The sequence below is a fragment of the Pelodiscus sinensis genome, chromosome 10 (genome assembly GCF_052426305.1).
Source record: "Pelodiscus sinensis isolate ZL-2025 chromosome 10, ASM5242630v1, whole genome shotgun sequence".
NCBI lineage: Eukaryota > Metazoa > Chordata > Testudines > Trionychidae > Pelodiscus > Pelodiscus sinensis.
In genome coordinates, this window is record NC_143061.1 from 48672652 (window position 1) to 48693507 (window position 20856).

The 20856-nt window shown below is 42.4% G+C and overlaps 1 protein-coding gene across 1 annotated transcript in view; it reads left to right on the forward strand.

Annotated features, from left to right (window-relative positions):
- The window catches only part of AMER3 (APC membrane recruitment protein 3), a 63006-nt gene extending 43171 nt beyond the window's left edge, over window positions 1-19835 (forward strand). Inside the window, exon 3 of the mRNA XM_006125200.5 lies at window positions 17073-19835. The gene's annotated coding sequence lies outside the window, so the exon portion shown is untranslated. The remainder of the gene's footprint in view (window positions 1-17072) is intronic.
- The last annotated feature ends 1021 nt before the right edge of the window (window positions 19836-20856 follow it).

Here is a 20856-nt window from a genome sequence, read left to right on the forward strand (position 1 = left end):
GGGAAGCAAGACTGAAGGGAAAAACAACTGAGGAGAGTTGGAAGTATTTCAAAGGGACGTTGTTAAGGGCCCAAAAGCAAAGAATTCCACTGTGTAGGAAAGATAGAAAATATGGCAAAAGACCAGCTTGGCTTAACAAGGAGATCTTGCATGATCTCAAAATAAAAAAGGAGTCCTATAAAAAATGGAAACTAGGACAAATAACAAAGGATGAATATAGGCAAGCAACACGGGAATGCAGGGGCAAGATTAGAAAGGCAAAGGCACAAAATGAGATCAAACTAGCTACAGGCATAAAGGGAAACAAGAAGACCTTTTATAAATACATGAGAAGCAAGAGGAAGACCAAGGACAGGGTAGGCCCACTGCTCAGTGAGGAGGGAGAAGCAGTAACAGAAAACTTGGAAATGGCGGAGATGCTCAATGACTTCTTTGTTTCGGTCTTCACCGAGAAGTCTGGAGGTGTGCCTAACGTAGTGAATACAAGCAGAGAGAGGGTAAGTTTAGAAGATAGGATACACAAAGAACAAGTTAAAAATCACTTAGGAAAGTTAGATGTCAGCAAGTCACCAGGTCCTGATGAAATGCATCCCAGGATACTCAAGGAGCTGATAGAGGAGGTATTTGAGACTTTAGATATGATCTTTGAAAAATCATGGCAGACAGGGGAGATTCCAGAAGACTGGAAAAGGGCAAATATTGTGCCCATCTATAAAAAGGAGAATAAGAACAACCCAGGAAACTACAGACCGGTCAGTTTAATGTCTGTCCCAGGGAAGATAATGGAGCAGGTAATTAAGGAAATCATATGCAAACACTTGAAAGGTAATAAAGTGATAGGTAATAGCCAGCATGGGTTTGTGAAGAACAAGTCATGCCAAACTAATCTGATAGCTTTCTTTGATAAGATAACGAGCCTTGTGGATAAGGGAGAAGCGGTGGATGTCATATAGCTAGACTTTAGTAAGGCATTTGATACGGTCTCGCATGATATTCTTATTGATAAACTAGGCAAATATAACTTAGATAGGGCCACGATAAGGTGGGTGCATAATTGGCTGGATAACCGTAGTCAGAGAGTTGTTGTTAACGGTGCTAAATCCTGCTGGAAAGGGATAACAAGTGGAATTCCGCAAGGGTCTGTTTTGGGACCCGTACTGTTCAATATCTTCATCAATGACGTAGATATTGGGATAGAGAGTACGCTTATTAAGTTTGCAGATGATACCAAACTGGGTGGGTTTGCAACTTCTTTGGAGGATAGGGACATAATTCAAAATGACCTTAGCAAGTTAGAGAAATGGTCAGAGGTAAACAGGATGAAGTTTAATAAAGAGAAATGCAAAGTGCTCCACTTAGGAAGGAACAATCAGTTCCATACATACAAGATGGGAAGCTACTGTCTAGGAAGGAGCATGGCGGAAAGGGATCTAGGGGTCATAGTGGACCACAAGTTGAATATGAGTCAACAGTGTGATGCTGTTGCAAAAAAAGCAAATATGATTCTAGGTTGTATCAACAGGTGTGTTGTAAGCAAAACTTGTGAAGTCATTCTGCCGCTCTACTCTGCACTAGTTAGGCCTCAGCTGGAGTACTGTGTCCAGTTCTGGGCGCCACATTTCAAGAAAGATGTGGAGAAATTGGAAAGGGTACAGAGAAGAGCGACAAGAATGATTAAAGGTCTAGAGAACATGAGCTATGAAGCCAGGCTTCATGAACTGGGCTTGTTTAGTTTGGAAAAAAGAAGATTAAGGGGGGACATGATAGCGGTTTTCAAATATCTAAAAGGGTGTCACAAGGAGGAAGGAGAAAATTTGTTCCTCTTGGTTTCTGAGGACAGGACAAGGAGTAATGGGCTTAAAGTGCAGCAAGGGAGGTTTAGATTGGACATTAGGAAAAAATTCCTAACTGTAAGGGTGGTCAAATATTGGAATAAATTGCCAAGGGAGATGGTGGAATCTCCCTCTCTGGAGATGTTTAAGAACAGGTTAGATAGACATCTGTCAGGGATGGTGTAGACGGAGCTTGGCCCTGCCTTGAGGGCGGGGGGCTGGACTTGATGACCTCTGGAGGTCCCTTCCAGTCCTATGATTCTGTGATTCTATTATTCTATGAAAATAACTAGTGCTATTCTGAAATAAGTTCATATCTACATAGCAGGCAGTTATTTCGAAATAGTGTCAAAATATTGTCAAACTGGATGATTTCTTACTTTGACTCCTGTAACCCTCATTGTACGAGGGAAGTCGGAGGAAGAGTGCTCTATTTCGAAGTACGTACTGTGTAGACGCTCCCTATTTCTAAATAAGGTACGCAACTGATGTAACTCAATTTGCATAGCTTATTTTAAGTTAAGCCCTGCAGTATAGATGCACCCTTAGATACTTGAAAACCATTATCATGTTCCCGCTCAGTCTTCTCTTTTCTAAACTAAACAAGCTCAGTTCTTTCAGTCTTCCCTCATAGCTCATGTTTTCTAGCTCTTTAATCATTTTTGTTGCTCTTCTCTGGACCTTCTCCAATTTCTCCATATCTTTCTTGAAATGTGGTACCCAGAACTGGACACAATACTCCAGCTGAGGCCTAATCAGTGCAGAGTAGAGTGAAACAATGACCTCTCGTGTCTTGCTCACAACTTTCCTATTAATGCATTCCAGAATCATGTTTGCTTTTTTTGCAATAGTGTCACACTGTTGACTCATTTTTAACTTGTTATCCACTATGACTCCTAAATCCCTTTCTGCAGTACTCCTTCCTAGACAGTTACTTCCAATTCTGTATGCGTGAAACTGATTGTTCCTTCCTAAGTGGAGTCCTTTGCATTTGTCCTTATTAAAATTCATGCTGTTTACCTCAGACCATTTCTCTAGTTTGTCCAGATCATTTTGAATTTTGGCCCTATCCTCCAATCATACACGTGATTTTATCAGCCCTTCTGAGACATGGCAAACTTGTACCAGCATTGGGCTGTTTAAGGCATTGCTTTTAGCTGCCTTTTTCTGATCACATTCTTACAACTGCATTGCATAATATGCAATCATGGCAAAGCCAGACTCTTATTTCCCAGAAGGAAAAATGAGAGGGACAAGAAAGTGAAGAAATAACAAAAAGGGATGCATGGAGAGGAGGAGTGATGACAGTCTGTCATTGCTGGTGGTGAGAGGATTGAGACTGATCCTGTGGAAGCAGTGACAAAGACCCATTAGTGTAACAATGCGTCCCAGGGTGCTAAGAGATGGTGGCCATGATAGTGAGGTTTGTTCTATTCTGTTCTCCTGTCTTTCAGTCAGCCAGTGTTCATCATTTCTCCCCCTCTCTCCAGAAGAGCATGATGTGCAAAATAGCCCTTCCCCTCATTATTTGTTTTCACCAATTTAGTGTGATTTCTGACACCAATTTTGGTTCATTGGTTATTGGTCCTCTTGTTTACCAGGCATGATCTTAACAAAGTCCTTGAATTATATGTAGGCCTTTTTGTTAGGACCAATTCAGTCTTTCCCTTTTTCATCTGCTCCCATCAACATTTATTGTTATAGGCTATCATTACACTTTGTCACTTTTTATTCACTTTCCCACTGTTACGCTCACACCTGGACTAGGCCTACTAGGTCCCAATTAGTACCACGATGCTTAGCCCCTATTCATATTTGATTAGGGGACTAAGCTATTACCCTTTGCTAGCTGTCCAGTGGCCTATATAAAATGAGTTGGGGGCTGTGTCTGTTTTGCTCATAGACAGGTATCTAGATCGCAAGTTTCAGTATCAAAACTGGCACCCCTTTGGGCAGTCTCAAGATGAACAGTATAGAGATGGAACCTGGGTAGTACAGGCCTTAGTCACAGTAGTAGATGGTGGGGGGAGAAGCCTGCCTTGCTATGGCACACGCTGTACCAGTTTATGCTGAGAAAGGTCTATATGGCATGTAACAAACAAACCATTCAATAGAGGCCTGGAATCCAGAGTTTGGTACAGTTAGGCCTGGCAGAACTCAAATTTTATTCTTTGTGTAATTTTGATCAATGTTAATTTTAAGCATTTTTAATTTTTTAATTAATTTAAATGCTCACGGTTGCAGAAAATTATAGGTTGGCCAGATAATTATTTAATGACAATAGACAGTGAGATTCAAGAAAACTTTATACCCATTAAAAGATAAATTGTATTTTTCAGAACATGATGTTGAAAGAGTAAATATCCATAAATCAAACTAATAAGTTCTCAAAAGGAGCAATTGTTTAATTTCTCCTATCTGTACATTTTCATTAATGGAAGTATTGTTTCATCGCTTTGTGGGTGTGTGTCTGATGAAACTGACATTGACTGACATTTATCAATAAAAATCTAATCCTACCAAGGCTAGTTAAAGGCAGCGGGAAGTTTTCCGTTGATAGACGCTAACGTACCTCAGGCAAAGCCCACTCAAGTCAATGGAAGTCTTTGTGTGGGGTTGAATGGGCTTTATATCAGGTACTATAAAATCTTTTAATTGACTTTCAGGGGTTTTGAATCTGGCCCGAAAGTGTTCAAAAGATGAGGTTTTGAGACCTCTATAAAGGAAAATTGCCTATAGCTGCAGTATTTTTAGCTTCTTTATTCAAAAGTAAAAACAGTAGAATGGAAAACATGTCAAAACATTCTTGAAGACTCACTTTGCTATCCTGGCTGCTACCAGTGCCTTTTGATCTACGTAGTGGAACTCTCAGTTCAAGAAGATTTTTTTCCCTTCTCCTGAGTGACTGCCAAGCAAGCAGAACTGGAAAACTGTCCAGCCATCCTTCCAGAGACTTGCTGAGGCTGCGCTATGAAAAGTTCAAAGCCATAGCGGGGGGGAGGAAGAGTTGTCGCTTTCAAAATCAATACCAGTGCTGCAGGACAGAAGCTGGGCTCATTTCTGTTTGTGCACAAGTGAAATACAAAGGTTACTCACCCTGTCTGAGTCTAGGAAGGGCTTTTGTGACACCCAACATCTTAAGCAAGGATGATTTTGATTAATGCTGCTGCAGGGCAGGGCCTTGACTGAGAAGTAATGACCAGCCAGGAGAAGCCAATGGCCAGAGGCAATGCTGAAGGCCATTTCCCCAAGCGGGTCGTCAGTCCCCAGAAATGCCCTGAAGAGGCATTTTTATTGCTATCAGACTAAATAGAAGAAGTAAACATTGTAAATACTTTTTCTATGCTGTTTTAAAACTGGCATTGCTACACATGTGGTGATATATCTACCCAGTGTGTAATGCCCCAGGAGGTCTCAGACTTAATTGCTGGCAAGTTTAAAGAATGAATATTCATTTTGGATATTTTAATGTTTTAAAAAAAATTATTTAGCTTACGGGTTATCTCCTGCTATAATATATACACTGTTTCCCATTCCCTCAAATCTGTTACAATTGGACAAAACAAGGTATTTTCTCATCTGAAACTCCCTCTGTCACTTAAGCTAAATCTAAATAATTTTTGGAAAAGCCCCCGCAAATGGCTAACCATTCTAAGGAGTAACATTGTAAGCCTAATTCATTTCCTACCCCAAGGCACTTTTCATTTGTTATTTTCACTCTTTTTATCAGAACAAGTCATTTATGTGAGTAATGAAAATAATCTTACCCTGCAGCTTTTAATCTATTATTCAGCGGCCAAATGGAAAGTAACAATTGCTATTGCTATCAATAATTCAACTCCACCGCCGTTTTACTGCTAATGCAGCCACTCAGCTGAACCCCAGACCAGTGCCTCATACATTTTTAATTCCTAGGCTGTTTCCATCATGCGAGGTCAAGCATGTGAAAAGTGCTTATAAATATGATTGTGAAGTGTGAGAAGGACAATTAAAGTCTATTTGCCTATTTGCCAATACCCAGCTAATGCAAATGAGAACTTGAATATATGTCACTGAGATTGAATAGGGAAATTCCATTACAGCAGCGTTTCTCAAACTGTGGGTCCCGACCCCCTGGGGGGTTGCGAGCAACTTAGAGGGGGATTGCAAACAAATTAGAGGGGGGTCGTGAGCAACTGAGAGGGGAGTCGTGGTATCACAAGATTGAGAACCCCTGCATTACGGGATCACAGGTGCCTGCTTGACTTGGCTACTGGAAGAAGACTAAAAAACCAATGCAGCACTGAGAGTCTGAGCTAGTACAGAGAGTTCAGGAGCTCTCAACATCCCCACAGCATGTCTACTGATTTTATTAGATGGCAAAAGTGACCACATGTTCTAAGTTCTTCCCTCCTGTTCTCTTCAGTTTTATTTCTGAAGGAGGGTTCACGATAACCTTTTCAAAACATCCAAGGTTTCTCTGGGCTACATTTTCTTTATTTTTGTTTCTGAATAGGGTGTTGACAAAGGAAAACAGGTGTTTGCTACCTAAGGGTATGTCTAGACTACATGGCTCCATTGACGGAGCCATGCAGTCTAGACATACCGTAAGAGTTTTCATAGCTCCCAGTGCTGATTCCCCTCTTGAAGTCAATAGGTCACTCTGACATCACAGTTGGTTGCTGTGGAAATCGCCATTATGACTCAATGTAAAAAAGGGTAAGGACCTCTGAGGTAATAATTCCCTATGACCTTGACAAGTAAGAAGGGCAGGAGTCCCTTCACTCCCCTGAACCCACGTCACTGTCTTCCCCGGGGTGCTAACGTGGTTGCTCCATCCCTTTTAGGCAGTGGCAGAGGTGGCATAGCTAATTTATAGGTAAGAATGAGTCACTTCATCACTGACTGCATTGGTAATGTGAGCAGGGGACTGCTGGCACCTTTGCTTTTCTTTCTGTTGGCAGAGGGGGAAGCCTTGGAAGGACGTAAGAACTTTCCCTCCCATGGCCTGGAGAGACAGAAAAGCATCCTGCCATTAGATTGTTTCATTGCAGTTGATAGTCCTATTCAATGTTTCCTCTAATCTTTTCCATTCATGTGCAGAATACATTTTTTATGTGCAACAAGGTATGTGGGAATGTGCACCACTGGTAGAAACAAAATCTTCTTGTGGGCACTCTGCTAGTCAGCTGGGAGGCAGTTCAATCTCTCCTGAGTGGCCAAAAAACTGCACAGCTTACAGGGAACACTGGTCCCGAATCAGTGTGGGATTATACATTTGCTTACTGGCCAACATGTCGGCTACAAAGGTTTGCAATTCAAAACTGTGCCAGTTTTTTTTTCTTTCTTTGGAAATTTGACATGCGCCAATGCTCTGGCTGATAGAAGAGTGGTGGATATGTCTTATTTCTTCATGCTAAAACATGCAGGCTGTGAAATTATGTTACCTGTTTTGTAGCTCTCTTCAGGTTTATGTCTTGCTGCCTGACCTTTGTCATTTAATCCTGGAAGACAATGTGTTAATATTAAGCTGCTTGTTACAGAAGGAAACGTGAGATGGACAAAGGTTTCTGCATAGGTCAAGGCTTCATGCTGATCTTCATTCCTATAGCCCCTTGTTTTGATGTTTAAAAAATAAATTATACATGTTTATATAGAGGCTTTTTTTTGAATAGGCAAAAATAGGCTTTGTTCAGTGCAGCATCTTGGGCCACGTCTACACTGCAGTGCTATTGCGGGACACCGAAGATATCCCGAAATAGCTATTCAGCGTCTTTTGAGTGTGCCTGTTGTTTTAAAATAAAACAGGCTTGCTATTTTGACGTCCCCATAAACCTCATTCCACAAGGAGTACGGGATGTTTTAGAATAGCGATTTATTTAGAAATAAGTGCTGTCTAGACAGCGCCATATTTCAAAATAAGCTATTTTGAAATTAACTCAAAATAAGATAAGCAATTTGAGAAGCTCAAATTGCATAGCTTATTTTGAGCTACGGGTGTAATGTAGATGCACCCTTGGTGAACAAACCAGAGGGCCTACAGCAAGCACTGGGATGGGTTCCCTAGGGAGGTGGTGGAATCTCCATCCCTAGAGGTTTTTAAGTCCCGGTTTGACAAAGCCCTGGCTGGGATGATTTTGTTGGGGTTGACCCTACCTTGGGCATGGGATTGGACTTCATGACCTCCTGAGGTCTCTTCCACCCCTATGAATAAGGTGACTAGACATTCTGATATTTCCCCCTTTGTCCCATGTCCCAAAAATGCACAATCAGGATGTCATTTGTCCATATGGGGCAAGTGATGGGCAGGGGCGGTGAGAGTAGACTTGCAACACGTACAGGGAGAAGGAGGGATGGGAAAGTGGTCGTGAGCTGGGGGAGGGGTCGGACCTGGGGAGAATGAGGGTGGAATGTGGGTGAGGTCAACAGCTCCCCAGTGTGTCCCAATATTCACTGTTGAGTTCTGGTCACCCTAGCCTGTAACAGATCTGGGTTTCCAAAATGCAGTAGTGGACGTTATTCTATTCACATCCATCCCCTTTGGATATTTCACATATAATGTGTAATTTGTGTTACTATCACCTTAGCATTCCCGGGCATGGCTAGGACCCTATTGTGACATATGCCGTACAGCCACAGAACAAAAGGTTGGCAAGCCCCAGGGGTTATCATCTCAGTATAAGAGATCACAGATGGATACAAATGGAAGAGTAGAAGGAAACATTGTCCAGTCTTGACCAGCTTTCTGGACATAAGCCTTACAGCCAATGTATGCTTTAAGGAGGGACTTGAAGAAGGGTAATGAGTGAGTTTTGCAGACAGGTATGAGGAGCTCCCCCCAAGGAGGAGGGAAGCATGAGAGAAGACACAAAGGTTTAACACAGGGGTGGGCAAGATATCTCTGGCAGGCCTGCCAAGCCACTGGATCTGGCCCACGGACACCCTGCCAGGACCCTCAGGCATGCAGCAACTGCTGTTCTAAGCAAGGGAGGGAGAGGGAGGCTTCATGTGCCCCCAGCCCAACTCTCAGCTCCTATTGGCTGGAAACAACTGGCCAATAGGAACTAACCCCAGCCAATCTCTCAGTTTCTATTGGCAGGAAACAACCAGCCAATAGGAGCTGAGAGATTGGCCTGGGGGAGGGGAGCAGTGCAAGCCCCTCCCCACTCCCAGAACTGAGAGCCAAGTGGAGGGAGCAGCCTGCAGTTTTAAGAGGTCTGAGGCAGCAGCAGGCGGGGAGCCCAGCCTGCCTTGGGGGTGCAGCAGGGCTGCTGGCCAGGAGACACTTAGATAAGTGCCTCCCAGCCAGAGCCTGTGTCTGGCACCCCTGCCTCTCCCGCACCCCAACTCCCTCCCCTAGGTCAACATCCAAATCCTCTGCACCTCCCTTCCCCAGGTCACAACCCCCCTGTACTCCCTGGTACACTCCTCCCCCAGGCCAGAATCCTCTACTGCACCCAGACCCGTCCTGAACCCTGCACCTCAATCCCCTGCCCCAGGTCACAATCTCCTCCTTCACCAAACTCCCTCTCAGATCTCACATTATCTCCAGCACCCCAGTCCTTTACCCCATGTGTCCTTCTGCACCCAGCCTCCATCCTAGACCCCGCATCCCCTCCACTTTCTAAAATCTTGGAGTGGCCCTCCACCAGAAATTATTGCCCACCCCCGGTTTAACAAGTGAAAATTTAACAAGTGGGTGATAGAAGCTGACATTAGCCAACTGGACTTGACATTTTGATAGTGAATAATAGTCTGTAGGTACAGAAAGGTTAGGCCATGAAGGGCCTGGAAACTGGAGACAAACAAGCCTCTCCGATGGTGATTTAAAGGGCCCAGGTCTGCTTCTGCTGCCCCACTAGTAGTGGCAGCTGGGCGCCTCAGGCCCCTTTGAGCCCCCAGGCTTCAGGGCAACTGTTCCCTTTGCTCCTCGGTCGGCAGGCCTGGTGTGGCGCTGGAAAGGAAAGGCCCTATCTTAGAGATATTATGGAGAAAAATATGTTGTCCAGGTTATAGGCCTCAGTAACGGCAGGATGGTGACATTGTCCACAGTGATTGAGAAAGCAGGGGGAGTTTGGTTATGAAGTTTATCCTCAGATCATGTTTGCTTGATACGTATAATTGGCTGCCAGTCAGGCTAAGCGAATATGCCAGAGAGAGCTCTAAGTCAAGGATGGTAGAAGAGTCAGTATTATCCGAGTGGGTACGACACTGAAAGCATAGCGGTTGTATTTAACATTAAATACATTTCTGCCTCTTGTCTCTTGTTTCAAAACCAATTGGAGAATCTGGGTTGCCACTTAAATTTAATACTGTTCATGTTAACAACAGCAAAAAATCCAGCAGTGACATCTCTGCCATCAGCACTAAGTACAAAGGTTACCTGTAAAATGCTAACAGAGATGCACAGAGATTAGTTACCAACATTTTATTGCTGGTTTTACTGTGAGTCACATTCACTCTGACAAAGACTTTGAGCATACTAGTTAATCCCATTTTACAAACCCAGATATGCACAAGCAGCTCCCTCACCAAAAACAGAGAAAAAAAATCAGGTTGAGGAAGACAGGATGGAGAGTTTGAAAATTGATTCCTCGGCTATCCGTGACCTTGAGACTCTCTGTAAATGCTAACGCAGACTGGTGGGCAGCACAACCTGCAAACCCCACAGCAAATTGACAAAGTACATTCAGAGCCACAGAGCAGAAGGTGCAACCTGATACGTGAAGCAGAGCAGCACAAAAGCATTTACAACCAGCAAGCTGTCAGATATTTCGATTGCGAGGATTCCAAAGAGCTCTAACGCACCTATCAAAATATACAGGCTGAAAAATTAGATTTTTTCTTTGGGTTCCATTTTATGGCTATTGCTCCCCAAGCCTGATGTGATCTAATATATTAATGATGATGACATTAGGACTTTCAGGGAGCCTTGCTTCAGTACCAGTGTTGGAAACTCTAATGATAGCTACCAGCTCTGTTCCCCATTGGCTGGTCCTCTTGCTCTGACTGCCCATGTGATATTAACTGTGACTAGGTACCACATCGACTAGAATTATGTGGGTCAAACTAAATGACCGTATCTGTTCCTTCTGACCATAAACACCATGATTCTAAGATGTAAACCCTGTCGACATTAGGTGTTAGCAAGTCGGTAAGTAGCTTTTAAAGCATGTTAGCAAAATATTTTATAATGCCACTCCTGCATCTGCAAAGTTATGGGGAGAAAAGAAGGACTTGATCTTTCCTCATGGGGGAAAAAGGGTAGTGGCTCCTTTCTGGCTATCGCCCGCACAGAACATTGAGGAGCACCACCAGAACTGGTGGGCCTGGGGATGGGGCTCAGGTTAGCCACTGGTCTCCATGCAGTGGGGAAAAGTATTTAAACCCTCCAGCCTCAGGTCCTGTTCTCCCATGGATTAACATCAGAAATATCTGGATGTTCTACACACCCCCTTTTCCATAACCTAGAAAATGCCAAAACACTCCCAGACTTTCAGGACTTTTCAGTGACCATGGACTGAGTTTTGAGTTTCTGACAACACAAATAAGGCAGCAGGCAAGATTTATATTTTACATTTCATAAGAATATAAGAACGGCTATACTGGGTCAGAACAAAGGTAGCCCACTATCCTGTCTGCCAACAGTGGCCAATACCAGATGCCCCAGAGGGAGGGAACACAACTGTTATTCCTAGTCTTTATTTCCTGTCTTTTAACCAGTTATCAATCCATGAAAGGGCCTTCCCTCTTATCCCATGATAACTTGCTTTGCTTAAGAGCCTTTGGTGAGGGACCTTGTCAAAGGGTTTCTGGAAATCTAAGTACACTATATCCACTGGATCCCCCTTGTCCACATGTTTTTTGACCCCCTCAAAGAACTCTGGCAGATTAGTAAGGCATGATTTCCCATTACAAAAAGCATGTTGACTTTCCACCAACAAATTATATTCATTTATGTATCTGACAATTTTAATCTTTACTATAGTTTCATCTAATTTCCCTGGTACTGGCGTTAGACTGACTGGTCTGTAATTGCCAGGATCACTCTAGAGCTCTTTTTGAATATTGGTGTCACATTAGCTCCTTCAGTCATTAGGTGTGGAAGCTGATTTAAAGGATGGGTTTCAAACCACAGTTAATAGTTCCACAACAGTATTCATAAAGCCTCTCCCATTACGGGGTTGTGTCAGCCTTATATGAACAACATCATTAGTCTAATCATTAGAACCAGGGACAGGAATACAGAACTTCTGAGTCCTAGTTCCAATCCACCACTGATTTGTGATATTTTGGGCAAGTCTCTTCACCTCTTTGAGCCATAGTTTACCCAACTGTAAAATGGACATAATACTTCATATGTGTGATATGTCTTAGTGGAAATTTTCATAAAGCACAAGTCCTCCCATGGAAAGCTCTGTACAACACATCCTGGGAGCTCAGTAGAATAAGTCCAAGTGAAAAATAATTCAAATAGTAAAGATCACTTTCAGCTTTTAAATTTATTTTTTCAACCAAAACCACTTAGTTTTGTTCTCAGAATGCAAACAAGTTACTGACTCAGGGAGTTTCAGGTACCACACCTCTGTAGTTAGAGAGCATTTTCTAAGATGGCTAAGAAATTGTGTGCACTTGCCAGAAATAATATTAGGGTAGATCCCGGGTGTTTGCTTGATGAATTCATTCATTCAATTTGCTCAGCTACAGCAATCTTGGCATACAAAGGCAACCCAGAGAAATACCTCAGTTAGGAACCTGAGTGCTGCAGAGAGGACCAATTGTCCAAGCAAGGCTCTACAACTTAAAAGCCATCATGCAAATGTGTATCCAGCAGTTTGCATAATGAAATGAGAATAAAAAGATGGAACATGAACCACTTTTCTGCCACTAGATGGCAGAATTTCACAAGAGGGGTTTACACTTGGGGCTTTGATGTCTGAATTATGCACTGTGCCACAATGAATTGTTAACAGTTCCGGCAGTTAAGGGACTAAATTTGGAAGTGCTGGATGGAGGAGATAGTTTATCTGATATCCTGTAATCCCTGGAAAAGAGTGTTCAGATCAACAACAACTAAACTGTAAAAGCTACAGAATGTCCCACAGTTACTGGGTTGGCTGAATGAGCGTTGCTGCCACGTGTGGGCATCCTCAGAGTCTGGCCACGGGCTAGCACCCCATCCCACGTGGAAATCCTGGCTCTGACAGGAGTTCCGAGAAGTCAGGACTTCGTCTATTCCTCACCTCTTTCAATCAGTGTAATGAGCAGCACACAAGCAGGCAGGCCATTTGCGCTTTCTTCTAGAAAACTCTGACAGGTCAGCACTGCATAGGAGAATCCTAGACATAGGGATCACACTTATTAAAGTGCACAGGGGGCTGAGAATAACCCCTTTGCCCCACTGTGAGGAGGGCACAACAGCATCTCCCAAATGTATGAATCTGAAATGCTCATAGAAATGCTCATAGAAAAAAGAGCAACTATCTTTTCCTTAGGCACTCACACTGAGAAATTCACCACACTGAGTTCAGAGAAGTGGGAAGTCGGTCAACATATCGTATCAAAGAAATGTACATGCACATCTACCTTCTTCTGCAGTCTCAGCACAACATCCCTGACAAGTAACCTTCTGGCTCCCTCTGGTGGAAGAATTCCACTCTTGCTTCCGTACCTTTCCCACCCTGGAACAGGTGTAAAACCTGACAAGAAGAAAAGGAAGCTGTAAGTTCTACTTTGAAATAGGTTTAAAGGGCCAAATCTCCTAATAATCTGGGACTCTGGGAGCCACAAGGGATGTGCACATAGACCTAGTAGCCAGGTCTAATTGATTTTAACGGTACTTGAAATCATCAGGGCCTCAAAAAGCAGATCTCCCCACACAGAAAATGGAAAGCCTGAAAACAATCTCTTCTGTAACCCGGCATCTGCCTGCTCATGCCTGGGCTTTTCTAGATCATTGGGGAAAGCAATTGTATCAAATACTTTTAAAAAATTAGAAAAAAAACCACCCTCTTCTTTAAGTAGACGTGGACAATGGTGGAACTCAAGGGTTAGCTTCCCTTTTTCCGGCCTAGACTCTTTTCTGGTCTATGCAGTCTCCCTCACTGTCGTGGCATGCATTTGGCCATGACTCTGGTAGCAGTCACAGTGCTGGCACCTCCCAAGTCTTGAGATTTTTTAATAGGCACTCCCAAGGGCTTTGAATTCATCCAAAAACCTGAGACAGGCCGCCATGCTTCAGAACGATGACTCAGTTTTCATTATCCCCTCCCTTACCAATGACACTACACCCCAGAGTGTAATCCTATCTTCCCATCCCCGAGACTTAATTAGCATCGTCACATCCTAGAGAAATAGGGAGTCATTTTATGCTTTGAGTTTTCCCTGCTTAATTGTGGCTCTCAAGCTAAAGTAATGGGTCATTTCCCCACTTTGTTAAGTTCTGTTCTGATTCCAGGGCTACCAAGAGAATAATATGGGGAAAAAATGGAAACCCAGCACCAGAACAAACACAAAAATCAGGCACATGTGCTGCAAAATACACAGTGAACAGAGGAATTTCATAAAGGATGGGGTTTGAATAAACTTTCAGGGGTATAGATACTTAGTTGGCTCAAGAGAGGTTTCCCACCAGACCCAGTCATCATCCATCCCCTGCTAATTGGCCAATGAGACAATGTAGTGGCTTGGGAGACTGCACAATGGCCAGTGACTATACTCTCGTATGGCTGAAGGGTGGCTACAAGGCCTATGACCCATCTGACATCTTGAGAAGAATGTGGAAAGGCTGAGTCTCCATACCCAGTAGCTAAAAGGGGGCTTGGCACTCTGCCTCTCTTCAGAAGACCCATTGTTCTTTCCATCCCCATTGTTCTTTTGTCCCCCATTAATCTGTCTGAATCCCCAACCATACCTGTCCACCTAGGTGAAGAGTTTTATAGGAGAGGACGTAGGGGTTGACTCATCTCCTACCCCAAGCACTATTGTAGTAAGTGGTAGTGGGTGTGTTGTAGGGTGGGAAGTGATATTTCTATATTTTAAGTGGGAACAGTGCATTCAATTACATCTTGGCCCCCCTCCTCTTAGCTCTACCCTGAATCAGCAGCCTGTGCAGAATATCACCTGCCTCCTACCTAACTGAACAGAGAGCCTGCTTTCAGAGAGATAGCCATGTTAGTCTGTTTCAGCAAAAACAACAAGGAGCCCGGTGGCCCTTTAAAGGCTAACAATTTTATTATGGCTTAAGCTTTCGTGTATTGCAATTCAATTCCTCAGATGCATGCAGTGAAAACAGCAGTTAGTAGGGATACAGAGATGGGAGTGTTTACATCAAAGCTAATTCAATCAGGGTGGATGTAGCTCGCCTCCAAGAGCGATGAGAAGGGGAAAATACCTACAGGGGGAAATGACTTACTGCAATGAGAAAGCCACTCCCATTTTCTATTCAGACTCATTCTGATGTCAAATTTGCATTTAAATTCCAGCTCAGCACTTTCACAGTGCAGTTTGTTTTTGAAGATTTTTGCTTAATAACGACAATTTTCAAATCTGGAACTGTGTGTCCAGGTAGGTTAAAGTACTCCCTGACTGGTTCTTTTAATGTTACCATTCTTGATGTCTGATTTGTGTCCATTTATTCTGTTGTGTAGAGATAGTCTGGTGTGTCCAAAGTGCATGGCAAAGGGTGTTGTTGGCACAGGGATGGCATAGATCACATTAGTAGGTATGCAGGTGGATAAGTCTTTGATAATATGGTTGATGTGATTAGGGCCTATGATGGTGTCACTAGGGTAGATGTGTGGACAGAGTTGTCAGTGGGGTTTATTTCAGGGATTGGTTCCTGGCTTAGTGGGGTGTGAAACTGGTGGTGAGTATTTGTCTCAGGTTGTCGTAAGCAAGGACTGGCCTGCCTCCCAATGTCTGAGAGACTGAGGGATTGTTATCTAGGGCCAGTGTTTCTCAACCAGTGGTACGAGCACCCTTAGGGGTACTCAAGAGAAGTCTGGGAGCTACATCAACACAACTGAAATTTGGAGAAAAATGAATTTTTGTTTCAAGTTTTACAGCGCTTTCTTATTTTTGTACTTTTTATATCAAAAATTTCATTGCCCACATAGCTAAGATTAAGTTGTTTAAACAAATGTGTTGTAACAGTAGAAAAAAATGTGTATGTCTGAAAACTGTAGGCACTGGGGTACTTATAATTTTTTTTGAAAAAGGGGTATTTTATAAAAAAAAGGTGAGGAACACTGATCTAGGGTATGTTGGAGATCTTGATGAGGTATAGCAGAGGTTTTAGCCAGGGGCTGTAGGTAATGTCCAGAGGCGTTCTGTTGCTGTCTTTGTTAGGTCTGTCCTATAGAAAGTGACTTCTGAGTTCTTAACTGGCTCTGTCAAACTTTTTCTTCTCTTCCCCAGGTGGGTTTTTCAATGCTTGATAGCAGGGGCAATGCATAGAGGGGGAATGAGGGGTCACATGTGCTCCTGAAGGCCATGGGCGGGAGGGACTGGCCAGCAGCTGGTGAGGGAATTAGCAGGGCCACGGGTGTGGGCAGTGCCAGCAGCAGGAATCTGCCACCCCTTGCACTCACTGGCAGTTTCATCATTGCCAACATTTCAAGAAGTTTGTGGAGTAATTCAGAGATGCAGCTGAGTCGCGGGAGGCAGCCTGTATATCCTGGGGAAATTTGGGAGACTCATATCACTACATCAGTTCTCAAAACTTCAAAAAGTTGGGGCTCAGCAGTCAGAAACCCCAGATATCTCACCCCAAACAACTGCCTGTTTCCCACACATAGCACTGACACTTACCAGAAGTTGCCTTCTTCGAAGGGAAGCCCCATGCCTTATACCACCTTCAGGCATCTTCACCAGTGAGCAGAAGGCCTATTTTCCACTTTCCATTTCCTCTGCATCCTCTCACTCTTGAGGTATCTGTTACTCAGTGTTCTCCAGTGCTGGGCAACATGCCAAGTAGAAGGGGCTGGATTTCAGTCCTGAGGGCGGCATTACTAAACCACTGCAACACTGATTATTACATTGTTTAAAAAATCACAACAAAACAGGAGATTTTTCTGACTACATTGTAATTGCAGCCAACTTCTATTATTGTTTTCCTAGATGCACTACTGCATTTATTCTTTCAATTTACATAATAAAATAAGACTACCAATAAAAATGCACGCTGACCACAGCTTATTTTTTCTTCTGTATTTAGAAGCCAAAATGTGACCATCAGTATGTTTTCTGTTTATATTTCAGGTACAACACTGAAGAAACCAACTGTAAAAGTGATAGCTTTCTGCCGGTGTGTTTACATGAAGCAAGTCACAATGGAGGTCAATCCAGTGTCATAAGCAACAAGAACTTCTCACCAAGGCCATGCCTACACAGCAACATTATTTTGAAATAACTAGCATTATTTCAAAATAATGTTGAAATATTGTCAAGCTAGCGGATGTCTTACTCTGACTCTTGTAACCCTCGTTGTGTGAGGTATAAGGGAAGTCGGAGGAAGAATGCTCTATTTTGAAATAAGTGCTGTGTAGATGCTCCTAATTTCAATATAAACTATTTTGAATTAAGCTACACAAGTGACATAGCTCAATTTGTGTAGCTTATTTCGAGTTAAGCCCTGCTGTGTAGATGCATACCAAGAGACCCAGTGAAGACCTCATACTGGAAAGTTGTCCTACTCTTCATTTTAACAACAAATATTGTTAGGAGCTTACACACACCTCCTTAAATTCAGGTTTGCAAATGGGCAATAAACATGCTCCATTTTTCAATTGCAATGAGATTATGGTGAAAATAGTTTCATGACATGAATGTAAATGAAAAATATTGCACCACATGACAAAGTCTTTCAGGCAACTGAAAACACACAATATAGGGGTTTTTTTGAAAATGTAAGAATGTGGCTAATAAGCACTCACTTGGTTTAGATAATTTAGAAGATTTTCATTCTTTTGGATAGTGTAAATATTGTGAATTTCTACAGATCTTCACAGAAATTCTTAATAGTTTAATCATCTTAAACTTGATCATGAAGGTTACATTTGTATACTGAGGTTTACCACTTAGTTTAATTTTTTTTTGTAAATGTGGAGGTAAAAATACTAAAAAGTATAAAATGCTCTGCCCTGGATTCTCCAAAGAAGTTTGTTTACTATGTATCCTAGTTATAAAGGGTTGTGTTTCAGAATGACAACTAAAAAGTTGTTACTTGTTCTAAGGCAAGAAAAACACCCTATTTAACTGTCAAACAATGATTTTATTTCATTCCAAAAAGTCTTATTTTTCTAATTAGAACCCAGTTAGATATACCACTAACTTCACTTTCATTTTCTATGAAAAAGCCTCTTAAGAGGGTTTAACTTAAGATAACTTATTTTCAAGAAGTGCTTAACTGCAAGGTGTCACATACTATAAGGACGCAGAATTAGAGTGATTGAAACTGGATACATAAAAATTCTATGGGCAGTGGGACTAGTGATCTAATGGTCCCTTCTAGCCTTATAATCTATGAAAAGAACATTAGATCATCTACGTCAGTAACCTGCCTCAAATATGGTTTGTCATCTGATGCTTTGTGGAAGAGAAAAAAATTATCCATAATGCAAGCAGACAATTATATGTTGTAATATGTGGAGATGAATGAGGTGAGGGAAGAGGATTCTTTCCTGGTCCCCCATTTTATTCCTTGAAGCATGAGATGTGATTACCCTTTGCTTGAAAATGTATGGCTGCTAGTCAGCTTCTGTGGATGGCTTTTTAAAAGGATGGATAATGTAGTGACTATTATCTAAATTTTGCCAAATTTGAATTGGTACAAAAGAACCTAATGCACTGAATTTCATGTCACAGGTCCAGATATAGTGCATAGTTTCCTCTTTCATGGGTAGCTATGAAATAAATCCCACCCACTAGGGTCTCCGAGGTTTCCAGTAAAGGACATCTTCAGGATGGAAACATTTGCCACAAAGAACATGTCCTCTACACTACAGAGGAACAGTCATGACCTTCCTTTGTTGCCAGATATAGGCAACTGTGGGCAGCTAAGAATTTACCATTTAGAATGTAAAAAGTCTAAAATCACAAACCATTAATCACAGAGGCACCCCTTCAGAAATGCTAACATGACGCTCTAGCTGGGGGCTCATCAAATAATAATGAAGCTCAACAAAAGGGGTTGTGTAAGAACCAAACTGAATTCTCTTTTCTTGTATTGAGTTGGCCTCTTTTATCTTCATTATGTTTACTTCCAAACGGTTCTTGCAATACTGAAGGCCAATGAGAGCATGAGGCCAGAATTTCTTCACAGAGTAATACATGCCAAACCTGCCCTTTTAAACACTGTAGCCTTAATAAAATATCATCCCAACCCTTCAAAATGATCAGGTTTCATTGCCTTAAAATCAGTGATACTACCCGCTTTCCAATTCTTAAAAGAACAAGGCATGCAAGATGCAAATTCCCCATGGAAGGCATGTAGGAAAAAATACTGTTTTTAAAAGGCCCACACCTTTCAGGGCTCATTGGTGTATCATAAACAAGCCAACCAAGGACACCGAGGCACCATTTCTTCTTTCCTCTAAAGATCATTTTTAAAGCACAAGAGTCTCCAGATTAAATTCTCAGTGGAGTTTTGAGGCTTGGCAAAACCCTGGAAGTCTGCAAATTCAAATCACTTGTATGAATGAGCGCAATCTTATTGATTCTGAAGAAGCTGGGACCTCTCATGCCACTGATGAAAATGTCAGGTGTTAAAATGAGATAAAAATAAAGTTAATAAAATGTAGATTATGTTTTAAGGGCCTGGTTTTAGAATGTTATACATCAAGTAAAAACAGTTTGGCTACGTATAGACTAGCATGATTTTCCGCAAATGCTTTTAATGGAAAAGTTTTTCTGTTAAAATCATTTGCGGAAAAGAGCATCTAGATTGGCACGGATGCTTTTGCGCAAAAGCACTTTTTGCGGAAAAGCATCCGTGCCAATCTAGACGTGGTTTTGCGCAAGAAAGCCCCGATCGCCATTTTTGCCATTGGGGTTTTTTTGTGCAAAATGGTTCTCAGTTGTCTACACTGGCCCTCTTACGCAAAAGCATTTGCGCAATAGGGCTTTTTCCTGAACGAGAGCAGCATTGCATTTGCACAAGAACACTGACGATCATACATTAGATCGTCAGTGTTCTTGCACAAATTCAAGTGGCCAGTGTAGACAGCTGGCAAGTTTTTCTGCAAAAGCAGCTACTCTTGCGGAAAAACTTGCCAGTCTAGACGCAGCCTTTTAGTCTGAAAGTAACATCAGAATAGTTTGTGTTCTAACAAAATAGATTAACAACACAAAACACTGTAAGTGGATCTAGCAGGGCTTCTCTTATGCAGAGGTAGTGGGGAACAAGGGCTCTTGGGAGGGCAAATCCCTAGTTTAATAAAATGACTGGTCCTGCTGTGCCAAGCAAGGCCCAGCAGCCTGAATGCAAATTTACTGTGAAAGCTTCACTCCTGTTCAAGCCAAACAACGTAAAATGTGAAAAATGTGCATATTATTAGCAATGTTGTTGTGGCCACGTTGTGCCTCAGGTGTTAGAGAGACAATGTGCGTTAGGTAAAGAAAGAAGTTTTCAAGTTCTATAGAGCTTCTGGTGTGAAGGAGAGCTCTGTGTGAGTCCAAAGCTTGTCTCTCTCCAAGAGAAGCTGGTCCAAGAAAAGATATTACCTCACCCACCTTTTCTCTCTATAAAGTCAGTACAGCAGAGCACAATCTGCCCACTGTTTTCATTTTGTTTGTTCTCAGATTGTTTAGCGAGTGGGGCAAAGCACCCCTTGGCTCCTTTGAATGGTGACCACTCATCACTGAACAAAATTGGCCTTAACTATATAATACTAAGCACATGCTCTGGAACAGACTCAGTCAGAAATTTTAGACATGCACATGCAGTAAGGTAAGTGTCCTTCAGAAAACTGGTCATTAAAAGGGGTGGGTGGGTATTGTGAATATAGTGAAAAGGCCTTATTTTGCCCTGCCTCACATCTGGTTT